The sequence below is a fragment of the Leptonychotes weddellii genome, chromosome 16 (assembly GCF_054177405.1).
Source record: "Leptonychotes weddellii isolate Sample4059 chromosome 16, ASM5417740v2, whole genome shotgun sequence".
NCBI classification, from domain to species: Eukaryota; Metazoa; Chordata; class Mammalia; order Carnivora; family Phocidae; genus Leptonychotes; species Leptonychotes weddellii.
Window position 1 is genome coordinate 21,505,272 of NC_138384.1, and position 11,396 is coordinate 21,516,667.

General features: G+C 36.6%; 1 long non-coding RNA gene across 1 annotated transcript in view; it reads right to left on the bottom strand.

Moving 5' to 3' along the window:
* LOC115939711 (uncharacterized) overlaps positions 1-10,339 on the bottom strand; it is a 172,960-nt gene extending 162,621 nt beyond the window's left edge. The window contains exons 1-2 of the long non-coding RNA XR_014140837.1: positions 10,143-10,339; positions 6,514-6,603 (exon numbers count right to left, since the gene is read on the bottom strand). This is a non-coding gene — a long non-coding RNA (uncharacterized LOC115939711). The remainder of the gene's footprint in view (positions 1-6,513; positions 6,604-10,142) is intronic.
* Between the last annotated feature and the right edge of the window lie 1,057 nt (positions 10,340-11,396).

The window sequence follows — 11,396 nt, forward strand, 5'->3', positions numbered from 1 at the left end:
CTCACTGATATGAGGAATTCTTAATCTCAGGAAACAAACTGAGGGTCGCTGGAGTGGGGGGTGGGGTGGGAGGGATGGGGTGACTGGGTGATAGACACTGGGGAGGGTATGTGCTCTGGTAAGCGCTGTGAATTGTGCAAGACTGTTGAATCTCAGATCTGTACCTCTGAAACAAATAATGCAATATATGTTAAGAAAAAAAAAAAAGAAGAAGAAGAAGGTAGCAGGAGGGGAAGAATGAAGCAGGGAAATCGGAGGGGTAGACGAACAATGAGAGATGATGGACTCTGAAAAACAAACTGAGGGTTCTAGAGGGGAAGGGGGTCGGAGGATGGGTTAGCCTGGTGGTGGGTATTGAGGAGGGCACGTTCTGCATGGAGCACTGAGTGTTATGCACAAACAATGAATCATGGAACACTACATCTAAAACTAATGATGTAATGTATGGGGATTAACATAACAATAAAAAAAATCTTCAAAAAAAAATTTAGTAAATAAAAGGCAGGATGCTTATCTTACCCACTTCCTTATCAAGAAGCTTCTCCATCAGTGCGGTATTTCTTCCATGGCTCCAGTGCCCGATGAGTGACACACTCGTCTCCATTTTCTTCTGGAATATGTTAACACTGCTTCTAATTTCTTCCTTCCTTCCCTCCTTTCTTCCTTCCTTCCTCCCTCCCTCCTTCCCTTCCTTCCTTCTTCCTTCCTTCCTTCCTTCCTTCCTCCCTCCCTCCCTTCCTTCCTTCGTTCCTTCCTTCCTTAACTTGGGATGAACTTCAGAACCACAGTCTCAGTGACTTAGACTCTTTAGTATTTCTGGGTTGATGGGATTTGTAAAGATGGACTCATGGTAACCATAAACCTTAAGATGATCATAAACTAGGGCGTCTGGGTGGCTCAGTCGTTAAGCGTTTGCCTTCGGCTCAGGTCATGATCCCAGGGTCCTGGGATAGAGCCCCACATTGGGATCCCTGCTCTGCAGGAAGCCTGCTTCTCCCTCTCCCACTCCCCCTGCCTGTGTTCCTGCTCTCGCTATGTCTCTCTCTGTCAAATAAATAAATAAAATCTTTAAAAAAAAAAAGATGATCATAAACTAAACAATAAATAGTGTCTTTAGACATCTGGAAAGCTCATTTTGAAGTGACCTGCACATCCTCTTCCTAAGAGCTCAATATATTCAATTTAAAATAAGATGGTTTCTTGATGAGCACAGACTAAGAACCAGAAGAGTTAGTTATAGGATTTTATTATTCCAAGATACCTGGATAAGAAAGTTTGTATTCTTCTACATAAGGGGAATATATCTGACATGAAGACATGATACTTCTATAGCCTTTTATGCAGACAGAGTCAACAAGACCAAACAAGGCAGAGGGCAATCAAGAAGTGGTACTAACTTCTTCATATATGACTCTCTTCTCCTCCATGTTTTTATTAATCTTAGAGCCTGATCAACTTTTGTCTTATTGAAATATTTCATACATTCTAATTCATCCACTCATTTTATACCCAAATTTTGCATTTTGTCTTTCTGCATATATTTGTCCTAATAATTATACATAGCTCAATCTATTTCCAACATCTTACTGGGCATCATACTTATTTGATGATGAGTTAATAATATTTTATTGTGTTATTCTATTGTTATTGTCATCACCTGTTTATATAGTATTTCTCCAAATAAAAATGCCATAAATCTGTTCAAAGAACTAAGGTGGATAGTCGAAATTGCTAGGTTCTCAGAGCTCTGGGATCAACATTCACCAGACAAATTTTAATTATTCTTATCATGGCCTTTTCCTATTTCTCTGGAGCCTACAAACAATTTCCAATGGCTGTCACACTAGCAACAGGGGGGAAGCACAATGATTCACCATCAGCACAGCTCCCTGCTGTCATGTCCTTACCCTAGCTAATGAGCACCCGGTTGTGGAAAGAGCATAGGCTTGGAAATCAGAATGTCCTAGTTTTTAAGGCATTAGAAGTGGGATCTACAGAAGTCACTTGGACCCCCCACTTTCTTCATCTGTGAAATGGGACGAGGTTTTATAGCCCTTAGTAAATTACATAGGGGGTAATTTAAAACTAACACTACAGTGCTTGAGATATGGTAGATATTTAGTGCTTATTAATTTCTTGTCATATGTAAAATAATCCAGTGTATTCCCAACTCCTTGTTCCAGGATCCAGTAAGAGTAAACCAAACAAAAATAACCCTCAGACAGTGTTATATAGCTGGCTTCTCTAAACATCCATAATTTCTCATCTTGTCAACTTGTAACCATGTCTCTTAGGTTTCAAGGACCCTGATTCCTGTGGAAATGTTTGGGCTCTAACTTAAACTCAACTTATATCTGCCAAATGTTTTGGTTTCTTTACTGGTAGGAAAGGAAGTAGGCATGAATCAATATTATAATGAAAAGAGATATAGAGTCTGACCTATGTGGGTTTGAATCTTGCCCCTGCCAATTGTTATCTGAGTAGCTCTAGGATAAGTTTGTTCATTTATAAAATTATAATAATAATTAATAGTTGACAGGGTATTTATGAATACGAAGGGAACATGGGAAGATATGCTTGAAATCTTTGACATAGCAAGATGTGGCTGTTAATAGTAGACTCAATTGATGGTATTTATTTTTGTTATTATAGAAGCTATTTTCTTGGTTCTTCATTTTTTTGGGGGGGGTACTTGGAATTACATGGTTAGACTGTGAGATGTATCCTAGATACTCTGCATCTGATACTTATCTCCTACACCAAAGTCATGATATACCACCCTTTCCTCCTACAACTGGCATGTCTTCTTACCATACCATTCCTTTCTTAGCCAACCACACTGTCACTTTCCTTAGTTAGTAGACCATCAGTTCATAATTTCAGGCCTGAGGAGGAAATGAATCTGCTATGCCTTTGCTAACTATTTTTTTTTTTTATTTTTTATATTGTGACTCTACTTCCCTAACTTCTGATTCCCATTAGTTTCCTGTATCGATAGACTACTTCCTCTGCATTTAATTCCAAGCTTGGCTTGCAATTGCTACTATGCAACTGTATGTAGTAAGAACCCATTGCAGGAAGCCAATCTGGACAAATTTGACATCCTAATTGGTCTAGTAGCCTACTCTCCTATTCCTGCATGAAGAAATGAGTTAATGGTTTCAACCTAACTGCCCATAATACCATTTCTTTCAGGAATTGTCTTTCTTTCTCTCCTTATATTCCCAATTAAGCTATATATATATAGTCTTAGATAGGTCACAGGTCAGTCATAGTCTCTGTTAACAAGAAAATTTATATCATATAACTAGTTTGATAAGACCAAAGTTTTGGAAAGTAAATTATATGGAGTTTCAGGAGCTAAGGTGCAGGCTATATCATAATTCATTCACTAATTCATTTATACCTTTTAACAAATATGCTTGAACCCTTCCAATAAGATAATCCAAATAAATTCAGAGAAGAAAGAATAAGACTTGGAATGTAGGAAAGCTGGATTCATATCTTGCTTTGATCCTAGGAAACAGACTCAATGTCTTGAGCACCAGTCCCTTGGATTAAACAAGAGGAATTAGAGATACTGTATTTAACATGTTTCCCAGCATCTGGTATACTTAATAAATACTGCTTCTCTTTATTTTTGTTGTTACTTTCTTGCTAAAAGGAAATAGATGGGCCATATTTAGAATAAATGAAAAGCTCTTCATTTTACCATTATTAAAATAAGATTAAAACACTATTCATTTTGTACTCTATAATTATTATAATTAATACTTATCCCCTCTAAGTATTAACAAGGGACCATGGCTTCAGTGACCTTGACTACAGATGTGTCAAGAGAGGTCTTTGCCCTCCTATTCAGCAGATGTATATTTGTGTGTAATGGGATGATGATGAGGTTGGTAAATATTATTTCTCAGTAAAACTAGTAGGCACTTAGAAAGGAAACTGGAGTTGAAATTTGGCAGATGAGTCATGTTTGAGACCTCTGTGTTGACAGAGGAAGGATCAGAGTGATGTAACACGGAGGAAACCTAAGCACTTATTCCTCTCATCACCACAGAGAATTAGAATCATAGTAATAGTATACAGATCCATGAAATAGTTGTCTTAGCTTTCAAAAGACTACATTTTTGGTAAAAACAACAAAAACAAAAACAAAAAACCATGGACAAGGAGAACTATTGACTACTGAGGTCTCACCAGTCTGCTTACAGACTAAAATTTTTTAGATGCCCAATCTAAGATGACATAGTCAATGTAATAACCTGACAATCTGAAGAAATGTTAGATAGTTAGATACATAGTACCTACTTTTGGAGATTGCACTATAATAGTACATACTGGTTTTTTCAATGTATGGAAGAGGAGATTTTATCTGTGGATGCTCCTATAGACTATGTTTCCCCAAAATTCAAGAGTTAAATCCTTATTCCCAGTGTGACAGTATTTGGAGACAGGGCCTTTAGCAGAAGGAATAAATATAAACTTAAATACAAAGAAATGATTAAAAAAATGATGTACTCTGGCATATACCATTTGTCTATAGTAACTATTCTACAATATTTTTCTATTTTTTTTCTTTTCTGTAATAGGTAACTTAAAACACATTTCATGATAGCCTCACCAAAGACATTACTACTATACCAAATCCTAATCTGTAAATTCTACTTCCTTACTAAATGCTCATCTCATCCACCCAAATCCTAAACCATCCTCCCTATCTTCCTCACTACCGTAAAAAAATCTAAAATTTTAATTCTATTTTTAACAGCCTAAGTAATCTTGTACTTCTCTATATTACAAAATACACTGGATAATTAATTGTGATATTGAGGACCTAACTAGGAGAGACTATTGTATTATCAATCCCACTGTTTATAGGACTCTGACTTAAGAAATGTCAGTAAGATTTCAGGCACAAAGACAGAAACCACTCTAGGTCCTTCAGTTATGCATAGATAATTCAATTATCTATTAGAAGATAGACAGATATATACTTGTTCACATCAGTAATGAAAAGACTAGAAAGCACAACAGAGAATAGTGAGGGATCCCAGACATTAGCAACAGAGGGAAGACATTACCACCTTCAGAGCTGAGTGTTCAATAGTGGAAGTAGGTATATCAGAGCCCACAATGCAGAGTCATCCTAAAGGAGCTAGAGCCATGGCAGGGGTTTTTCAGTGGGAAGGGCAACCATGGAGGGTGGGGTAACTGGTGGATCCAGACAAGCCATGTAGCCCCTGTCAGAGGCAACAGAGGAAACCAAAGGAAAGGTAAGAAATAACATCACTTTTCTCTCCCTTCTGAACTTCTACCAAGGTGTCTTATTGAATGAAGAACACTAAAAGCCAGAGAAAAGGGGATTCTGGAAAAAATACTTACTCCGAAAAGAGAACAGAATAAGAGGACAGGTAATACATTGAAGAGTATATTGATAATTCACTGGCACACTCTCTAATCCATCCTATAGAAGGGATGCATAGTCATTGGTATAACAATTCCATTTGACTCTGACATTATCCTTTCAATGGCTTTCCCTTCACACAGCTATTAAGTGTTTTGCATGGTCTTATCTCCCACTTGTTTCCATTCTGCAAATCATACTCCAGAATTACTCATACACTTGCTTTTGTAACATTTTGCAACCATAACATATGCTGTTTACATCCTCAGCTGGACAGGAGTCTCAAGACAAAAGACTATTTAACTTGAAGTCTCCAATAACTCATCCTCTATGTTTAGTCTATTAAGTCAACACAGCCATCATGTAAAGACACATGGGCACTTGTAAAAAAAAAAAAAAACCCATCTTGTGGGTTGTCATACTGTATGATCAATTTGTCCTACAATGAAACTACCCTCATAGGCAGCAACTGCCAGTTTCAACACTATATCTCTAGCACCTAATAGTATATGTGACATGTGTTAGAAACTCAATATATACATGAGGAAAGAATGATTAATCAAGCCAAATATGAATGAATTGAAAGTCTACACAACACATTCTTCAAAATCTGATAACTTTCTTTTCTTCAACTCCAGGATACATTTTATAATTATAGTACAATATGTGAACTCTTCCTGACCATATTGTAAGAAGAAAAAAATGGAAGAGTGCATCATCAGGATATCAGTAGAGTGATGAATGATTCCCCTTAAAAGCATGCTAAAATGCTACATATTCACCTGACAACTTTTGTCCTTTTGACTACAGTAGGTTACTAAATAGTAACTGAACATGGAGGCCATCATGGCAGTCAGTTTTTGCATTATATTCCCATGAAAACCAATACTCCATGGAAAATTGGGTGGCACATATTCATGTTTATGTTCCTACTTATTTATGCCAACATACCATGTAGAATCCTACTTTTTTAATTAAATATTTCTTAAAAAAATATTACGCTTAAGCAAACATTAGGAAGAAACTGAGTTGACATTTAAGTCAATCACCTCATTAGCAACCAGTTTTTATAATAGCATGATATTTATAGGAAAAGTACTTACAAGTTGTTAGATTCAACATCAAATTTAATTGTCTAGAGGTCTTTGCCATCTGATAAAACTCCCCCTTAGGTGACAAGTCAATGTTTTGCACTGGAAAATATAAAAAAAAATAATACTCACTGTTGGTTTGTATATGTGTTTGTATGGCTCCCCCCCCTTTCTTCTTTTGCCAGGCTAACCTTTATAGAAAAAAAGAAGAAAAAATCCTGGTAAATTTGAAAGCAAATTTCTTTATAAGAATATATAACCCGAGACAGATTTTGAAAAGTTTGTAATTAAAATTCAGAAGCTTCACTTTAGTGAATGCTTAAAATATTGCATACAGTTTGCTAATTGTTTCTCCTTGGTTTTCTAATGTCATCGCAAATGGAAATTCAAATCCAGTATGTAATATGTCCATTAAACCACATTTTATTCCCTTTATCTAAGTTATTTGGAAATAGATGGTCTTAGTCACATCAGGCCACTATAAGAAGATGATCATAGACTGGGTGTCTTGCAACATATATTTATTCTCACTGTTTTGGAGGCTGGAAGTCCACAATCAAGACAATGGCAGGCTCAGTGTCTGTGAGGGCTTCCTCATTGAGGATCACCTTCCTTCTGCATCCTCACATGGCAGAAGGGGCGAGGGGGCTTTCTTGGGCCTCTTTAATAAAGGCACTAACTTCATTCATTAAGGGTGCACCCTCATGACCTAATCATTTCCCAAAGGCCTTCCCACCTCCTCATAACATCACCTTGGGGGTTAACATTTCAACATATAAACTTGACAGACGGGAGCATATGCAATCTGCAACAGAGACATTTGCTTCACTTTCACACCCCCTTTTTTTCAGAAGGCAAAAAGAAATACTGGACAGAATGATAGCAATGTGAGGTCTCTGACTTCAAGTTTGCTTTCTCTTGTCTCATCCTTTTATTGCTTTTAGAATCAAAGACGTATTGAAAATATGAAACTGTATACAAGCACAAAGGAATAAGTTGACTATAGACTAAAAAATGTTGGAATGTTCTCTAAAGGAAGAATTGATAGTGAAGGAGAAGACGTCATTAGCTTACTGTTCTTTATCTCTTCTCTCTTTCCTTTATTTTATTATTATTTTTTAAATTTTATTTCTAATCGGTGAAGCATATGCTGGCAAGGTCAATGACAACTTTTCACAGGTAATATAGGTGTGTGAGTGTGTATGTGTGTGTGTGTGTGTTGTCTTAAAGTTTGAAACTCTGGCTAGAGGCCAGTCAGTTCCCCTTCTTGAGCAGCAGAGTAAGTTGACACCTCCTACTAGCTCCCTTACTGGGCTGTCCCATCCCAGCCCCTATATACCCAAGGGCTCTGGATATCAGATAACCAGGGACAGCATCTATGTCCCAGAGCCTGCTGCAATTATTCAAATCAGCCAATCTTAAACCTGCTTGTCCTGCCTTGTCCTTCCTGCCCAAAGAAACCAAAATTAAGGCTTATCCACAGTTCATCTCTCTCCTTCTACCCCTTGACCAACCTCAGTTCTTCCCTTGAGGGGTAATGCAGGGCACTCCATATTCTCTCCAAGAAATTGCAAGCACAACAGAACTGCAAAACTCTTTTTGGTTTCTTTCTCTTAATCTGTGCCTGGTCTAACCCTACCTCACCCATGGTAATAAAGTTAAAACAGGAAACCAGACCTTTTGCTTATGTAGAAGGCATTTTTACTGTGAAGAGGGGCACATCAAGTTAGTATAACTTGATGAGTCTTTGAAACATCTAATTCTTTTGGTTCAGATTCCATGGTCACCCAGCAATCAGCAGTTCATTCCATTCCTTTCACTCAATCACTCATTTTAAGTGAATATTTATTCAATGACTGCCAAATGCAGATCACAGTAGCTGGCACATAAACAAGGAAGGAATGACATTCACAAGTTGGTGGGCTCCATGAGGACAGAGACTCTATGTAATAGCTTAGCTAGTTAATAAAAGAGAGAATACGCAATCCATATGTAGGTTTTCTGGTCCATAGGGCAGTAAGGGTTTTTATTGTAAATCAAGGAACTAGAATTCTGGTAAATATGTCCCTTTTTCAGTGAGAAATGACCCATCTCAATGTGCAGTCATCCAAAAAATATTTCCTAAGCGACATAAGCTGATTTTGGAGGAAGGTAGGTATGAAGACAGAGAGAGAGAGAGAGAGAAATGAAGAGAAATGAAGCAATTTATATACTAATGGAGCATGAAGTATATGCTGTTTCCTATTCTTTGATGAGGAGGGTAAAAAGTGGAAACATACCAACAGTGCTGAATGAGGCATGAACCAGACTTTTTTTTTTTTTTTGCTAGAGTTGAGTGGGGAGGGCAATATTTACATTTCTCAAAACCCAAAGTTAAAATAATCCCTACCAAAATAATAGTTATCTTCTATAGATTATCATAAAGGAAATATAATATCTGATGTGTAATTTTACTACCTGTGTATCAGATGCAAAAAAAAACCCAAATTATTTACTTGTTGAGATTTTTTTTACAGAGTGGTAATAAATGTCCTTCACTTTGTGTTGACTGAATGATATGACCCACTCTCCATCTTTAGATCAGTAAAGTCCATCTAGGTCTAAAGGCAAAAATAATGTGATTAAGTGCATAGTTTCTTTTGAAAGACCAAATTGAAGTAATAATTAAACCCTGTAACTTTAAACAGGATAACAAGCCTTGAAAAATATAGAGCATTATCTCCTGGGTTGGCAAGAAATAATTCACCTAATTAGTTCCCTATTAAGTCTAACTGATTCTATTACTTAACAGCCTTAGGGGGATGGGGGACAGTTTATGAGGAGAACTAGAAAGCATTACTTTGGATTTTTCTTTTGTAAACATTTTGTAGATTAAGGTCCTGTTTAAGGCAGTGGAGTACTAGGTCATTCTGACTCTTTCACTCAGGCAACTAGAAAAGTTGAATTTTAAAAAGTTTTAAGACAGTAGAAGAATACCAGTCAGAAAAGTAAGGAGTTAAGGGATCAGCCTTCAAGTAGGAGAGAAAGCCGGGAGAACAAGTCCTACCTATCATATGGCATTTTCAGTGAGGCATTGATGATTCCAAACATCAGCTGAAGGGCAGAGCTGAGCTGAGCTTCCGACTGTTTCACGTGGCTGGAGAGCAATAGAATTCTGGGCTTTGAAGAAGAGGGGACCTGGCAGCCCCATCATGATTTCAGAGAGAAGCCCAAAGGGAAACCCTATCAGTGCTAGGACAATAAGGAATAAAGTGGTTTTGGAAACATGTGAAAACCAGTTTTGAATCACCTAAAATATTAATTGGATGAAAATATCATGGAATTACTAGAGCCCATAGTCCTGTTTCTAGCCAGAAACAAATGTCAATTCCCTCTAGGAAAACATGGTTTCATCCACGGTTGTCAAGCTACTTCTACAATATTGGCATATACACAGTTCAAATTTAAATTAGGCAAACATATATGAGAAAACCAAATAATGTGACAGAATACAAGAACCACTAAAAAACAAACAACTAAAACTTAATAGAAATTTAGGGGATAAGGAGAGATGCAACAGCAGATAAGACTCAGCTAAAGAGAAAATGAGTGAATTTAGAGGAACGTTGACAAAACTTTGCAGAATGAGAGATGTAACATACAGTTTTTGAGGAACCTGGTGGCGCAGTCAGTTAAGTGCCCAATTCTTGGTTTCAGCTCAGGTTGTGATCTCAGGGTTGTGAAATCGAGCCCTACATCAAGCTCCGTGCTCAGGGCAGAGTCTGCTTGAGATTCTCTCTTCCTCTCCCTCTGCCCCTCTGGCTCATGGGCTCTCTCTCTCTCTCAAATGGATAAATCTTAAAATCTTAAAAAAAAAAAAAGAAAGAAAACATAGAGTTTGGTTAACAATTAAAGCTAAATATATGCACACCCTATAAACCAGGGATTCTACACTTCTTATGTACATCACAAAGGTATGTATATACATATACATTAAGTTATGTACAAGAATTATACATATGATTATATTAGTAGTATTGGTAACAGCCAAGAATCTAGACACAAGTTGGTATGAACAGTAGTCTGGACAAGTAAAATGTGGTCTACTTACACAATGGAAGAGTATATGAAATAAAAATAAACAAACAATGGATAGACACACCAATTTGGAGAAATGTCACAAACATATTTATGAACAAATTAGCCAGAGACAAAAGATATCCTACTATGTAATTCTACTTACATAACTTCAAAGTCAGGAGAAACTAATCTATATTTTAGATAATAGAAGAGTGGTTAGTTTTGGGAAGAGTTGGAGGAGTGATTTGGAGAGGCACAACTGGGATTATTGGGTGCTCATTAGGGGAGTATTATCAATTTGTAAAACAGCACTGAGCTTACACTCATGATTTGTGCACTGTTCTGTAAGTATGTTTTGTATAGATAAGACATTTTACGTACAAAAAAGGCAAATGTTCTTAAGGTGTTGTAAAAACATCTTAAGGAAAGATGTTCTTAAGGAAGATCTAAAGTAATAAGCTTCTACTAGATAAATGGTTAAACAAGGTCTAGGACCTTGAGATAAGTAAAGTTTTCTTCTTAAAAGAACCTATGAAAAGAATCAATCATAAGGTAAAATATGTATAAATTGGACTACATTAAAATTACAATGTCTATTCATTCCAAGTACATTAAGGAAGTGAAAAGATAAACCACAGAGTGGGAAAAAAGTTTGTAACAAATATAATCAAAAGGAGCTCTATTTCATTATATATAAAGAACTTGTACAAAGTAATATAAAAACAGCCCAAGTTAAACATCAGGATAGAGATTTGAATCGCTCTTCATTACAGAGCTTTATTATTTTAGGTCTAGAAACTACCTACAATTCATCGTAAACTTGTATGGGAGGGAGT